Raw genomic sequence first — 13,848 nt, forward strand, 5'->3', positions numbered from 1 at the left:
CATTGTACTTCAGGACAGATCTTGAAACATCTTTTGTGACGATGAATGCCACACCATTCCTCTTCAAACTGTCATTCCCAGCATAGTAGATCACATGGTTGTCTGATTCAAAATGGCCAAAACCAGTCCATTTCAGCTCACTAATGCTGAGAATATACATCTTTATGCGTTCCATTTCCTTTTTGACAACTTCCAATTTTCCTAGATTCCTACTTCGTACATTCCATGTTCCGATGTTAAATGGATGTCTGCAGCTGTTTCTCTTCAATTTGAGTGGTGCCACATCAGCAAATGGAGGTCTCAAAAGCTTTACCTTATCCATAGGGCTAAGGCTGGGTTTACTCAGATGATGCAGCTTTTTCCCAGTCCTATTTTGAGAGCCTTCTAACCTAACCAGACTATTCATAAAGTTGGGCGGTTATGTATCAAACAGTGTTTCTTTGCTATTCATAAGGTTTTCCCTGGCCAATTATTTGAGAAGTGGATGGCCTCTTCCTTCTTCCTAGTCTGTCTCAGTCTGTAAGCTGGGCTGATACCTGTTTACCATGTACCTCCCACTGGGTTAGAAACACCAGTGGCTCAGCCTCAAAACTCACATCAACACGTCACCACAGTAGGACAAACTGACAGACAAGTTTCCTCCCTGTTGGAAACCTCTCCTACCACCCTTACCTGGGTCCCTGTGGCTGACTCCTCCTCTGTCCAGATTCCTAGGCCTTTAATCCCCTTTCTCCTGCTCTCCCGCCCTGCTGCTTTGGGCGTGCCTGAGTTCCCTCTCCACACCTGGTTCCCTGCAGCTGACTGCTCCTCTATCCGGGTTCCAGGCTTTTAATCCCCTTTTTCCTGCTCTCCCGCCCTGCTGCTTTGGGCATGGCTGAGTTCCTCTCCTCATCTGGATCCCTGTGGCTGACTGCTCCTCTGTCCGGGTTCCTGGCTTTTTTTCCCCTTTCTCCTTCTCTCCCATCTTGCTGCTTTGGGTTTGCCTGATTTCCCTCTCCTCACCTGGATTCCTGAAGGTATAGTGACCACACTCTGCCCTAAACACTGCCTGGTCTTGTGCCAACCTCACAATCTTGCCATACCTGAGCCCATCATTGCAACCACCGTGTCAATCCATCTCGTTGAGGGCCTTCCCCTTTTTTCTTGACCCTCCATTTTACCAAGCATGGTATCCTTCTCCAAGGAAGGGTCCCTTCTGACAACAGGAACAAAGTAAGTCAGATGGTCTGGAATTGAACCCACACCTGTGGTTTCCAGCCCAAGAAAATACAGCTATATGAGTTGGACATTTACCTCAAGTAGATACACTCCTTGGAGAGAACAATCATGGGAGAAAGAGGAGCTGCTTATGCACAGGGAGAGAGCTCAGTGGGCAGGAGTGCATGGAGGGATGGACACTGGGAAGAGGTAACTATGGGGAGGTAGTAGGAGGGGAGCTGTTGCATTGTGGTAAACTGTGGTCAATGACATGAGACAAAGTATATGTGAATTGCTGTATGGAAAGTGAATTTGCTCTGTAAATCTTCACCCAAATCACAATAATAAATAAATAAATAAAAGTAAGTCAGATGGAGTCTGGCCATTCTTGCTTTCAAGGAGCATTCCAGCTGCACTTCTTCCAGGACAGATTTGTTAGTTCTTTTGGCAGTCCATGGATACTTTCAGTATTCTTCACTAGCAATCAGAAGCATCAACTCTTGTTCACTGTCCAGCTCTCACATGCATATGACGCGATTGAAAATACCATGGCTTGGGTTAGGCATACCTTAGTCTTCAAAGACATACCTTTGCTTTTCAGCACCTTAAAGAGGTCTTGTGCAGCAGATTTTCCCAGTACAGTTCATCTGATGTCTGGATTGCTGCTTCCATTGGTGTTGATTGTGGAACCAAGTAATAAGAAATCTTTAGTTAAGTTCAAACGAAATCATGGTTGAGTTGGGTAGGCCCTACTGCAACATGAGTGGTGTCCTCATAAAAACAGAAGACATACAGAGACAGACACATGCAGGGAAGAACTCCACGTGGCCAAGGATTGTTGGCAACCATTGGAAGTGAGGAGAGATGGGGAACAGGCTTTCCCTCAGTGCCTCCAGGAGGAGGCAGTGTTGCCAACACCTAGGTTTTGGACGCCTAGCCTCCAGAGCTGGTGGATGAAACATTTCTGTGGTTTTAAGTTTGCAGCAGTTCACCATAGCAGCCTCATGACACTAACACAGCATCTGTCTCTCTGCAGACACAATATGGATAAACGGGACTGTGCCCTTGCCTTCTGTCCCAGAGGCCCAGACTCACCCACCCTCCACCAGGCCCTCACCAAATCCTGTTTCCATCCCAGAGGGAGGCGTAAAGGATTCAGTGTGCCCTCCTGGGAACAGTAGCCACTCCTGACCCTGGCACTTAGCCTTATCCCCAGCTCCCAGCCATCTAGACAGTCTTGGAACACTGGAGTCTTTTAGAAGCCTCAGACACTGAAGAGGTTCAATTAGCCTGTTTCACTTTTAGCTACAACATAAACATCCTGATCGTCTCACAAGGTACATAAAAGAACCAACTGCAGATCACTCTGGTGGCACAGTGCCTAAGGCATTTGACTGCTAACCAGAAAGTTGGTAGATCAAACCTACCAGCTGCTCCAGGGAAGGAAGATGGGATAACCTACTTCCTTAAAGATTTACACCTTGGAAAACCAGCAGTGGTCGCTATGAGTTGGAATCGACTTGAAGGCAGTGAGTTTGGGTTTTTGTTTTTGTTTTTTTTTTCAGTTTTAGACAAAGCTTGGCAAATATCCCATGCTGCCTGACAAACTTCTCTGCCCTGTGAACCAGTGACACCACCCCTCCACAGTCAATTGACCAAAAAGTTTCAGGTTTGGTCACTTCTTACAGCATTTCTATTCCAGGGGCCACCACTCGTGGGGATGCCCTATGTGGTTACAGAAATTACTTTCTGTTAGCTGAGGAATTACCCCAATTCTGGTCACCATAGTTAATGAACATCAGGGGTTGTCTCCTACCAGAAACCAGAAAGGTAGCAAAGCTTCTTCAAGGGTCTGACTCACGAGTCTTCTCAGTATGTCTGTCACCTGAAGAGCAAAGCACTGTGGGTAAATTCCATCACCTAGGGGCCTGTAACCACCATAAGGAAGCCACATCTCAACAACTGTGAACTGTGCCCAGGAGGGCAGACTTTAGGAGTCAAAGACTGGCCTCTGCCCTAAAACCACCAGCACCAACAGCAAAATAACACAAAACCTAAGAGGCTGTGTTGTGGGTACTCATGGAAAACTTCCATAAAGAATCCTAAGAATCTACCCCAAATGACATTACAGTGCCACTTTATGTGTACTTGTTGTTGTTGTTGTTGTTATGTGCCGTCGAGTCGGACCCAACTCATAGCGACCCCTCCTTGGGTTTCCGAGGCAGTATCACTACGGAAGTAGATTGCCCCATCTTCCTTCCGAGGAGTGGCTGGTGGGTTTGAACCGCCAGCCCTCTGGTTAGCAGTCAAATGCCTTAGGCACTATGCTACCAGAGCTCCACTTAGCAGCCTTAAAATGGTGTCAAAGGTTTCTGTGCCCAACTACTAACCTAAAGGTTAATGGTTTGAACCTATCCAAGCAGCACCACGGAAGAAAGACCTGGCTGTCTGCTTCCATAAAGATTACAGCCAATAAAACCCTATGGAGCATGGTTCTACGCTATAACACATGGGGTCACCACGAGTCAGAACTGACTCAACAGCGATGGGTTTAAGATGCTCTCTAAGCTCAACAACACAAGGTTTTCAGTGGCCAATTTTTTTCAGAAGTAGATGGCGCCTTCCTTCTTTCTAGTCTCTCTTAGCCTGGAAGCTGCACTGAAACCTGTCCTCCATAGGTGACCCTGCTGGTGTTTGAAATACCAGTGGCATAGTTCCCAGCATCACAGCAACACACTAGCCACCACAGGATGAGAGGATTGGTCAGCTTTGCCGCCCCGCTAGGCTTAAAATGAGCCATCCCAGAGGCTGGAAAGGAGGGGCATGACTACCACCCAGAAGAAGACATTGGACTCTTCTCAGCCTTTGGACCCAGAGTCCCTGCCCTGGAAACCTGGATCTGGGAGACAGTGCTGTAATACTGGAGACAGCAAGAAACAGCAGCAGAGCAGTGGTGGCAGCAGAGGCAGCAGGAGATGCGGGAGACGACATGGTGGGCTCCTGGACCCCAGAGCTAGAGCTGAGCACCTTTGGGATGAGGCTTACTGGTGGAGTGAGGGGCCTCTGTGCACTTGCTGGCAGAGCTAAAAGAGCTTTAATACTTGCCCAAGAAAGGCAGAATCCAGCTGGCCGAGAGACTTAGGGCCAGAGAGGTGTGTGTCTGTGGGCACTGATGAGAAGAGGCTGTCCTGATTGAACAACTGTATCCTGAGCCATTTCTGATTCTAAATTGTAACCTGTTGTTGTTAGGTGTGGTCAAGTTGTCCCTGACTCACAGTGACCCTGTTTTGGTTACCTCTACTACTGCTTTATCAGAAGATACCACAAACGGGTGGCTTGAACAAACTGGAGTTTATTCTCTTACAGTTTTGGAGGCTAGAAGTCCAAGTTCAAAGTGCCAGGCTCTAGGGGCTGGGTGAAAGCCCCTCGACCTTAGGCTTCAGCTCTGCCTCCATCTCCTGGCCCACTGAAGCTGGAGGCTTTTCTTCACTCAGACACCTGCTGGCTGCTGAGGCTGACAAAGTTGACAAGTAAAAAGGCACAGTCCCGATATTACAAAACCACAAGACAGGCATTGATTCAAGTTTATTAACAGTCCCAAGATCAGCAGAGTATGGCAGGCTGCTGAATGAAGACTCAGATACATGCAGAGTCCAAGTGTGCCAAAAAGCTAGAGACCATTCCTAAAGTGTCTCCTTATATACTGGGAACAGACCACATCCCTAAGGCAGCTACTCAACTGTTCACAGTAGATTCCACCGTGGACTTGATTACCAGTCTTATCATGAGGAATAACTACATCCAGCTTCCCAGCCACTCAACCAGGCCCAACCAAGCTGGCACATAACCTTAACTACCACAGACCCTATGTACAACAGAACAAAAACTGTCCGGTCCTGCACTGTCTTCACAATCCTTGCTGTACTTGAGCCTATCATCACAGCCACTGTGTAGATCCATCTCTTTGAGGGTCTTCTCCTTTTCTGCTGACCCTCTACTTTACCAAGCATCATATCCTTCTCCAGGGAATGGTCACTCCTGACAATAAGACCAAAGTAGGTGAAATGAAGTCTGTCCCTTCTTGCTTCTAAGAATGATTCCGGCTCTACTTTTTCTGGGATAGATTTGTTCATTCTTCTGGAAGTCCATGGTATTTTCAGTAGTTTTCAACAACACCACAACTCAGAGGCATCAATTCTTCTTTGGTCTTCTTTATTCATAGTGCAAGTCCATATGAAGAGATTGAAAGTACCATGACTTGGATCAGGCACACCTTAGTCTTCAAAGGGACGTCTTTGCTCTTTAAAAAAAGTCTTTTGCGGCAAATTTGCCCAGTGCAATACAACATCTGATTTCTTGACTGCTGCTTCCACAGTATTGACTGTGGATCCAAGTAAAATGAAATCCTTGACAACTTCAATCTTTTCTCCATTTATCATAATGTTGCTTATTGGTCCAGTTGTGAGGATGTTTGTTTTCTTTATGTTGAGGTGTAATCCATAGTGAAGGCTGTAGTCTTTGATCTTCACCAGTAAGTGCTTCAAGTCTGTCTACTATGGGTGACTCTGCTGGTACTTGAAATATCAACGGCATAGCTTCCAGCCTCACAGCAACATGCAAGCCACCACTGTATGGCAAACTGACAGACGAGTGGTGGTGTAACCTGTTACTTCCCGAATAAACCCTATAACCATGAGCACTGTCTGTGACTTCTATGTGGCCACTGCAATGAACTATCAAACCCAGCAGAGAAGTGGAGAGGGCCATGGGAGGGATGATTGGTAAGAAGGGTGAAGGGTGGAGGCACATCTGCTCTCCCACTCATGGGAATCAGCCTTGGGCTGCTGATGCAGATAATGATTCTCCCTCCCCACTCTGAAGTCAGAGGAGGTCAGACAGTGCCCCGTGCCATTGTTACAGCTGCTATAACAAATACTACAAATGGATAGCTTTAGTCATCAGAAATAGATTCTCACAATTTAGGAGGCTAGAATTTCTAATTCATGGCACTTGCTCTTGGGGAAAGCCTTCTCTGCTGGCTCACCATTTAGGAGGGGAGTCTTTGTCTCCTTTCAGAGTCTGTGGGTCCAGCATCCCTTATCCCTCAGAGATCTCCATGTGTCTTGGCATCAATCTTCTCCTGGACCTAGGAGCTTTTCAGATCAGGGACCCTGGTCCAAAAGATGAGGTCTGCTCCCAGATCTTCTTCTTTGGTGGTAGTCATGTCCTTCCTCCCTCTGCTGGTTTCTCTCTCCTTTTATCTCTTGAAAGATAAAAGGCAGGACTCAAACAAGGATGTGAATTGACTGAACTCATTGCCATCAAGTTGGATCCAACTCATAGCGACCCTTCCTTGGGTTTCCAAGGTGATATCACTACAGAAATAGAACCTCCCTTCCGAGGAGTGGCTGGTGTGTTTGAACCACCAGCCTTCTGATTAGCAGTCAAGTGCCTTAGGCACTACGCCACCAGAGCTTGGTGACTTAAGATGCATCCCATTTTGATCTGGCCTCATTAATTTAACAAACAGAACCCAATCCTACTAACATAACCTAAGCCTGCCTCCTTAACATAACAAACAACCCATTTACAAATGGGATATAACCACAGGCTATATCTGAGGTTAGGAGTGACAACATCACAAATGGAGGATAATGACATCAGATCACAAAATGGAAGATAATCACATCATATTTACAGGCACTGTCACTGAACCTGATCCGGATAGCCTGCCTTAACTCCTATATCAGCCTCAGATTGGCCAGATACCCTTGAAGAGTCCATAGGTGGTAAGTACCTTGGATGCTCAAGTAACACTGCAGAGGGACAGGAAGGAAGCACCATGAGTCTGCACTTGCTCAGTGAAAGGATGTGTAGCAGGCTCTCCAGGACAGGCATGGAGACTGGGTTTTCATCGAAGCTGAAGGTGATAGGCTGGGAGCAGTGGCCCAGGGCAGGCGGGGTGATGGTGAGCTGGGAGTCCATGATCCTGCATCCATCTAACTGGGTGGTGGAGAGTGGCCAACGTTCTCCCTAGCAGAACTTGGAAGAATTCAGGACTTAAGCCAGTCAGGTCAACACCACTCAAATTCAGGTACCTTAGGTGGGTGGTGCTTGGGCACAAGGACAGGTGCACCAAGTTGGACTCCAAAAGTGAGAAGTTAGTTATCAAGAGGGTCACCCAGGGGGTCTTCAGGCACCTGAGCACCTACCCAGGGGGCCCTCAAGGAAGAGGACAAGTCAAGGTCGAGCTCCTGGAGATGTTGCAGATGGGGAAACTGAGCAGTGAATTGGGCAACTAGCTTGTCTACCTCCTCTGCTGCCCAGGACATGTGGGAAGTCATGGAGATGTGAGAGAGACACCGTCTGCTTAGTTAACCATGTGGCCCAGGTGAGGAGCAAACCTGGCCAGGCTGAACAGTTCCCAAGCAAAATTCACTCCCACCTCCTGGACACAGTCCAGCTGCACTGTTTTCAGGATCTTCTCAGTAATTCAGAATGGCTTTGCAAGAATACTCAGCTCCCTACAGCACAGATAGAACTTTTCTCTGCTTGACCCTCTTCAAGAGGAGGATTCATCCGATCAGGCTTCCTTGAGGCACAGGTCTATGAGCACTTCCATGGGTTACAGGCTGCTTCTGCACTTCCCTTGAATGGCCCACTTTTTGCTTCTTAGTCTTGGGCTGGGCAGTGGCCCCTCTAATGAACACACAGAGGCCCCCATGCACACGGTCCTGAAGTTCTATGAGGTTTAGCTGGATTTCCAGCACTTTCACTTTTCATCTATTGGGGAGAAACTTCTGAGCAAACAAGACATCTACCCCATCCAGTGCAGCCTCTAAGATGTCCTGGTGAGGTTGTGAGCCTTCATCAGGGCCCCCAGAGGGATGTGGGTGAAGGGCCAAGCCTGCACCATTGCCTTTGGTGTTTCCTGTGTCTCCTGGCAACAGCTGCCATGAACAGGGGTGGGAAGAGTTCTGTGGGCAATGACTCCACAGCAGTGATGGCTGGGTCTCATTCCATAGCAGGTACTGGATTGTAAGTTGCAAGACCCTAGGTATGTCACAGATGTTTGTGCTGATGAATCTTCTCCAAAAGAAATCCAGATCTCTGGTTGCCAGGGTAGGGGCTGCTCAGATCAGAGGGAGAGCCAAGATGGGGACTCAAGTGCTCCAGGTTCTTTGTCTCACAGGTCCTCTGAAACTATTGTACATTTCTGATCACACTCCTTCCCTTTTCAACTCAAGGTTGTAGAGGCTGGCAAGTCCCCCATCCATAGGTCAGGACTCAAGTTGGAGACTTCTCCTAGCTCACGTAGCTACATGGGCTGACAAACTCAAGATTGGCAGGTCAGACAGCAAGCCATTGGCTCACAGGCTGTAGAGACATATACAACACAGCAGGTGGCTAGCTCATGTCCCAAAAGCTGGAGGTCAGATGGAACAAATGAGCCAAACTACATCATTATACAATTGCCAAAACACTGAGAATCATTACCTAGCCAAGTTGACACATTATCTTAACCATCACACCTGCTGTCTTAGGCTGGGTTCTCTGGAGAATCAAAACCATATTATATATGGAGAGAGAGACTGAGATTTATCTCAAGGAAATAGCTCACCCAACATCAAAGGGTGATGAATCCAAGACAAGAAGGTAAGATGGCAGCCCACTGACTCTAATCCAAAGAACCAGAGGTCAGATGATGATGAGCCAGATGGAGGATCCAGATTGAGCCAAAAGCAGAGAGCTTTACCAAGATGTCCATATATATGGTCCACTCTCCCATGCAGCCACCCAGCTCTACATACACAGTGTCCCCCCAAAATCCTTCTGGTTGCTGAGGGGAAAAAAAATCTTATGGGGCCATGCTCTTATATGTAGTTGGACATTGTCCAAATAGATATTATAAGAAGCATACCTGTGTTTGCGTTTATATATGTGTTATCATTATTAGATTTAAAGAGTATCTATAGGCCACCATCTCAGGAGTTCCACTAGTCTCTGTCAGATGAGTAAATCTGGTTTTTATTTATTTTTTTTATGATTTCAAATTTTGTTTTATGTTTTTCTCCCATTCTGTTCAGGACCCTCTGTGATACTGATCACAGTGGTTGGTAGTGGTAGCTAAACACCATCTAGTTCTTTGGATTCATTAGTCCTTTGGATTAATTGTTTCCTTGAGTCTTTGATTTTCTTTACTCTTCTTTGCTCTGAACTTGGAGAGACAAATAGCTAGATCTTAGATGATCATTACCTAGCTTTTAAGACTCCATTCACTTCTCACCACAGTTAAGATATAAAAGTTTTGAATTATCTTCAGGATAATTTTACTTGCATATTATAATCATATTGTTCAATAATTTCCACATTCTATCAGGTCACCTTTCTTTGGAATGGGCATGAATGTGGGTCTCTTTCATTTAGCTGGACAGGTACCTGTCTTCCAAATTTCTTGGCATAGAAGAGTAAGTACTACCAGCATTGCATCCATTTGTTGAAACATCTCAACAAATTGTTGAGATTCTGTCAATTCCTGGAGCCTTGTTTTTGTCAACGACTTCAGTGCACCTTGGACTTCTTCTTTCAATACCATCAGTTCTGGGTCATATGCTACCTCCTAAAATGGTTTAATGTCAACCCGTTCTTTTTGGTACAGTGACTCTGCGCCATCTTCCATCTTTTTTTGGTGTTTCCTGCATCATTCAATATTTGGCCTATAGAATCCTTCTATTACAACTGGAGATTTGAATGTTTTCTTCAGTTCTTTCAGCTTGAGAAATGCTGAATGTGTTCTTCCCTTTTTGTTTTCTAACCTCAGGTGTTTGCACATTTCATTATAGCACTTTGTCTTCTTATGCTTCCCTTTGAAATCTTCTTTTCAGCTCTTTTACTTCATAATTTATTCCATTTGCTTTATCTACTGTCCTTTCAAGCACAAGTTCAGAGTCTCATCTGAGATCCATTTTGGTCTTTTCTTTCTTTCCTGTGTTTTTAATGACCTCTTGCTTTCTTTATGTATGATGTCCTTAATGTCATACAACTCATCTGGCCTGCAGTCATCATTGGTCAACATGTCAAACCTATTCTTGAGATGCTTTCCAAATGCAGGTGGGATATAGTCAAGGTTAAACTTGGATCTCATAGACTTGTTTTAATTTTCTTAACCTTAAACTTAAACTTGAATATTGATGGTCTGTTCCACAGTTGGCCTCTGGCTTTGTTCTGACCGATGATATTGAGCTTCTCCATCATCTCTTTCTACAGATGTAGTGGATTTGATTCCTGTGTATTCCATCTGGTGAGGTCCTGGTGTACAGATGCCGTGTATGTTGTTGAAAAGAGGTATTTGCAATGAAGTTGTTGGTTTTGCAAAATTATATCATGCAATCTCTGGCGTCATTTCTATCACCAAAGCCATATTTTCCAAGTACCAATGATTAGGGGCTATCATCCACCTCAGAGTGTTCTTGCTTTCAGAAGTTCTGAAAATAGGTGTTGTTATGGATTGAGTTGTATCACTCAAAAAGATGTATTGAAGCCCTAAACCCATGAACATGACCTTGTTTGGAAACAGAGTCCCTGAAAATGTTCTCAGTTAACAGGAGGCCATATCTGCATAGGAGGGATCTTGATCCAATGGGAGTGGTGTCCTTCTAAAAGAAGAGAAGATACACAGAGGCAGAGAGACACAGAGAAGACAGCCTTGTGACACTGCAACTGCAAACCAAGGAATGCCTGGGGCCACCAGATCTGGGAGGGATAAGAAAGACCTTCCCTGAGAGTCTTCAGAGAGAGAGCATGGCCCTGCTGACACCCTGCATTCAGAGGCCAGCCTTCAGAACTGGGAGAGAATGCATTTCTAGTTTGTGGTATTCTTTACAGCAGCTCTAAGAAACTCCCATAGGCATCTTAGCTAAGCTCTGCTGTAGGTCCTGGGAGAAATGAAGAACTTCTGCATCCTTCTCACATGCCTGGAAAGATGCTGGCCCACACTGTCTGGGACACAGTTCCTGGCACTGAGGATGCCATAGCACAAGAGCCCATCATAGATCGCAGAGTGTACTAGACAATGCCTGGTGTGTGACCTGAGGGGTAAGGGGCCATGGAGGCCTCTCTACCTGCATTTGACACTGAAGGTTCTCAAAGTCCATGTGTGGGCCGGGGCAGCTCTTCATAACTGGGTTCACACAGGGTTGAGGCCAAGGTTCTCATGGAGAGAAGACTTTGTCATGAAGGTTATGAAACTCAGACATCCTTTAACACACGTCTCTCCTCTTCCTGTGTCGAGCAAGCCCTCTGATGCTGATCTATCTCTAATCAAGTGTCCCTGGGGGCATTGAGAGATGTTCCTGATGGGGCAGTGTCAGCCACGTGGAAGGTGTGGAAACAGACAAGAGGTGGAGAGCTACTGAGAACCATCAACCAAGGTAGTGAACGAGCACAGAGCCTGTGCTCACAGTGGCCCCCTGCATCTCTCTGCTCAGGCCTAGTTCCAGGCAGGTGTGCAGCCTTAAGAGAACCAGCCTCTTTAAAGATATGACTCATAGCCCAGGGTCACAAGAAAATATGCAGCAAAGCCAGGACTGCACGCCATCTGGCAGCCTCCAGGATATGCATCCTGTCATTCGGTTTAATTAAGCAAGCCAAGCATCTTCTTCGCCGTGTGCTTGTGTGGGAGAAAAGCCAGGCTGCTCCAGCTAAGTCAGCCTGGGAGAAGACAGCAGTGTCCACTGTCATTCAACATCTCCCTAGTCCAACACCAGGCGTGGCACAATGGTTAAGTGCTCAGTTACTAAGAGAAAAGTGGGCAGTTCAAATTCTCCCAGCACTGCCATGGAAGGAAGACCTGGCAGTCTGCTTCCATAAAGATTACAAACTAGAAAACCTTATGGGACAGTTCTACTCTGTAACACACAAGGTCTCCATGCGTCAGAATGAACTGGACACCAGTGACGGGTTTGAGTCCAACACCAGAGCCCTAATTAGCAAGGTCCAGAGAGGAGTCTGGAACCAGGACAGCTACTTGCCTCTGCCCAAGGCAGGGCAGCTAGAGAGGATCATCTTTCTGATACCTGGCCAGTGTGGTGCAGCTGACAGCAGCCTGAGCTGTGCCCAGGCTTCCTGCTCCAGTTTCTCCCCTAGAAGCAGCACTCAGCCCCTGGAACAGAGCCACAGAGCCCTTCATCCACGAGCAGCTCCCAACGCCAAGCCCAGATAGGGCATCGCAGCAAGCCCCGAAGGACCTGTGCAGGAGGCCAGGAAGGGGAAATGGCGTGTGGCCTTCTCCCCTTGCTCCTGCCTTTGTGGGCCAAGGGAGCTGCGGTGGGGGCACCATGAGTGTGTCCCTGCAGCTGCCCTGAGATCATTCCTTTAGTCTCAGGATTGAAAGGACCACAAGCTACAGACATACTCACATTTTGCACCCTATTTCACTCCAGGGCCACGACTCCCCCAGCACAATCCATATCCCTGCGCCTCTTGTCCACTGGCCCAGAGAGGGGCCTGGTGGGCCCACTGCTCCACAGGGCTGTGCCAGTAATAAAGATGTCTTTAGTTTTGTTTTCATATGAGAGAAATTACAAGTTGGAATCATGTAACTGACAGCTAACCAATACTTTGCTTTTCCTCTTCTTTAACAACACTTTTGAACTCAGATGAGTTTGAATTTGATTTGTATGCTTTTATTTTTTTTCACTAGGAAAGCATGGTAACATTTTTTCAGTTTTTGTTGGGTTTTGGCATGCGAGGCTGGGTGTGAGAATCTAGCCTCACGGTGAGAAGAATCTGGCCAACAAGGTGGCCTGGGGGGGGGGTGGTTTGGTCCCCTTCTCCATGCCTGCTGTGCTGTCAGTGCCAGCCTACAGGGACAGCCATCCCTGGAGGTTGGGAAAGAGCTGGCGAGCTAACGCTTACCAGTGCAATCTGCACGTCAAAGTTTGTTTTGTCAGCAGACTGGAGGCTTCCAGGCCACCTTGGATGTTCCCTGCTGGAACCCAGCCTAGTCATTGGTCATTGAGAAAGACAACAGGAGTGGCTGCTGGGTGCCCTGACCTCCTGAAGGAACTTGGTGGGCACGGGGAAGCAGGGCTGCCTGCAAACCTGAAGTCCTAGGCAGGTGATGTCCTCAGCCACGCTCCTGTCCAGTGTGGCCAGACGCTGCCCTGAGGCCACCGGCCTGGGTGACCCACCAGGGCACATGCTCACCTTGTGTCTTCAGCAGCCATGCCCAGTGCCACTGTTACAGACTGAGCTGTGTCCCCCAAACGTGTGCTGGAATCCAGCTTCTTTTCCTGGGGAAGGAGCCCTGGTGGGGCAGTGGTTAACCGCCCAGCTAACCAAAAGCTTGGCAGTTTGAACCCAGCAGCCACTGCACAGGAGAAAGGCCTGGCAATCTCCTGAAAGGATTGCAGCCTAGGAAACTATCAGGCAGTCCTGCTCTGGCCTGTGAGGTTGCTGTGAGTCAGAACAGACTTGAGGACGATGGGTTTTGTTTGGCTTTTCATGCCTGTGGATGTAATCCCTTCAGTGGTCGGGGTCTTCTTGGCCGTGCGAATGAGGCTGGAGCACTACAGGGTGTGTCCTAGACATAAGCCCTTCTAAGTTTTGGTAGAGTAGCACCTAAGGCACTTGACTGCTAACCAGAAGGCT

The 13,848-nt window shown here is 47.3% G+C and overlaps 1 pseudogene; it reads right to left on the reverse strand.

Moving 5' to 3' along the window:
* Window positions 1–7,108: 7,108 nt before the first annotated feature.
* On the reverse strand, window positions 7,109–13,424 carry LOC103206177 (annotated as a pseudogene).
* Window positions 13,425–13,848: the final 424 nt, after the last annotated feature.

This window comes from Orycteropus afer, unplaced genomic scaffold, assembly GCF_000298275.1.
Source record: "Orycteropus afer afer isolate SDZICR_OR568_19922 unplaced genomic scaffold, OryAfe1.0 scaffold00303, whole genome shotgun sequence".
NCBI classification, from domain to species: domain Eukaryota; kingdom Metazoa; phylum Chordata; class Mammalia; order Tubulidentata; family Orycteropodidae; genus Orycteropus; species Orycteropus afer.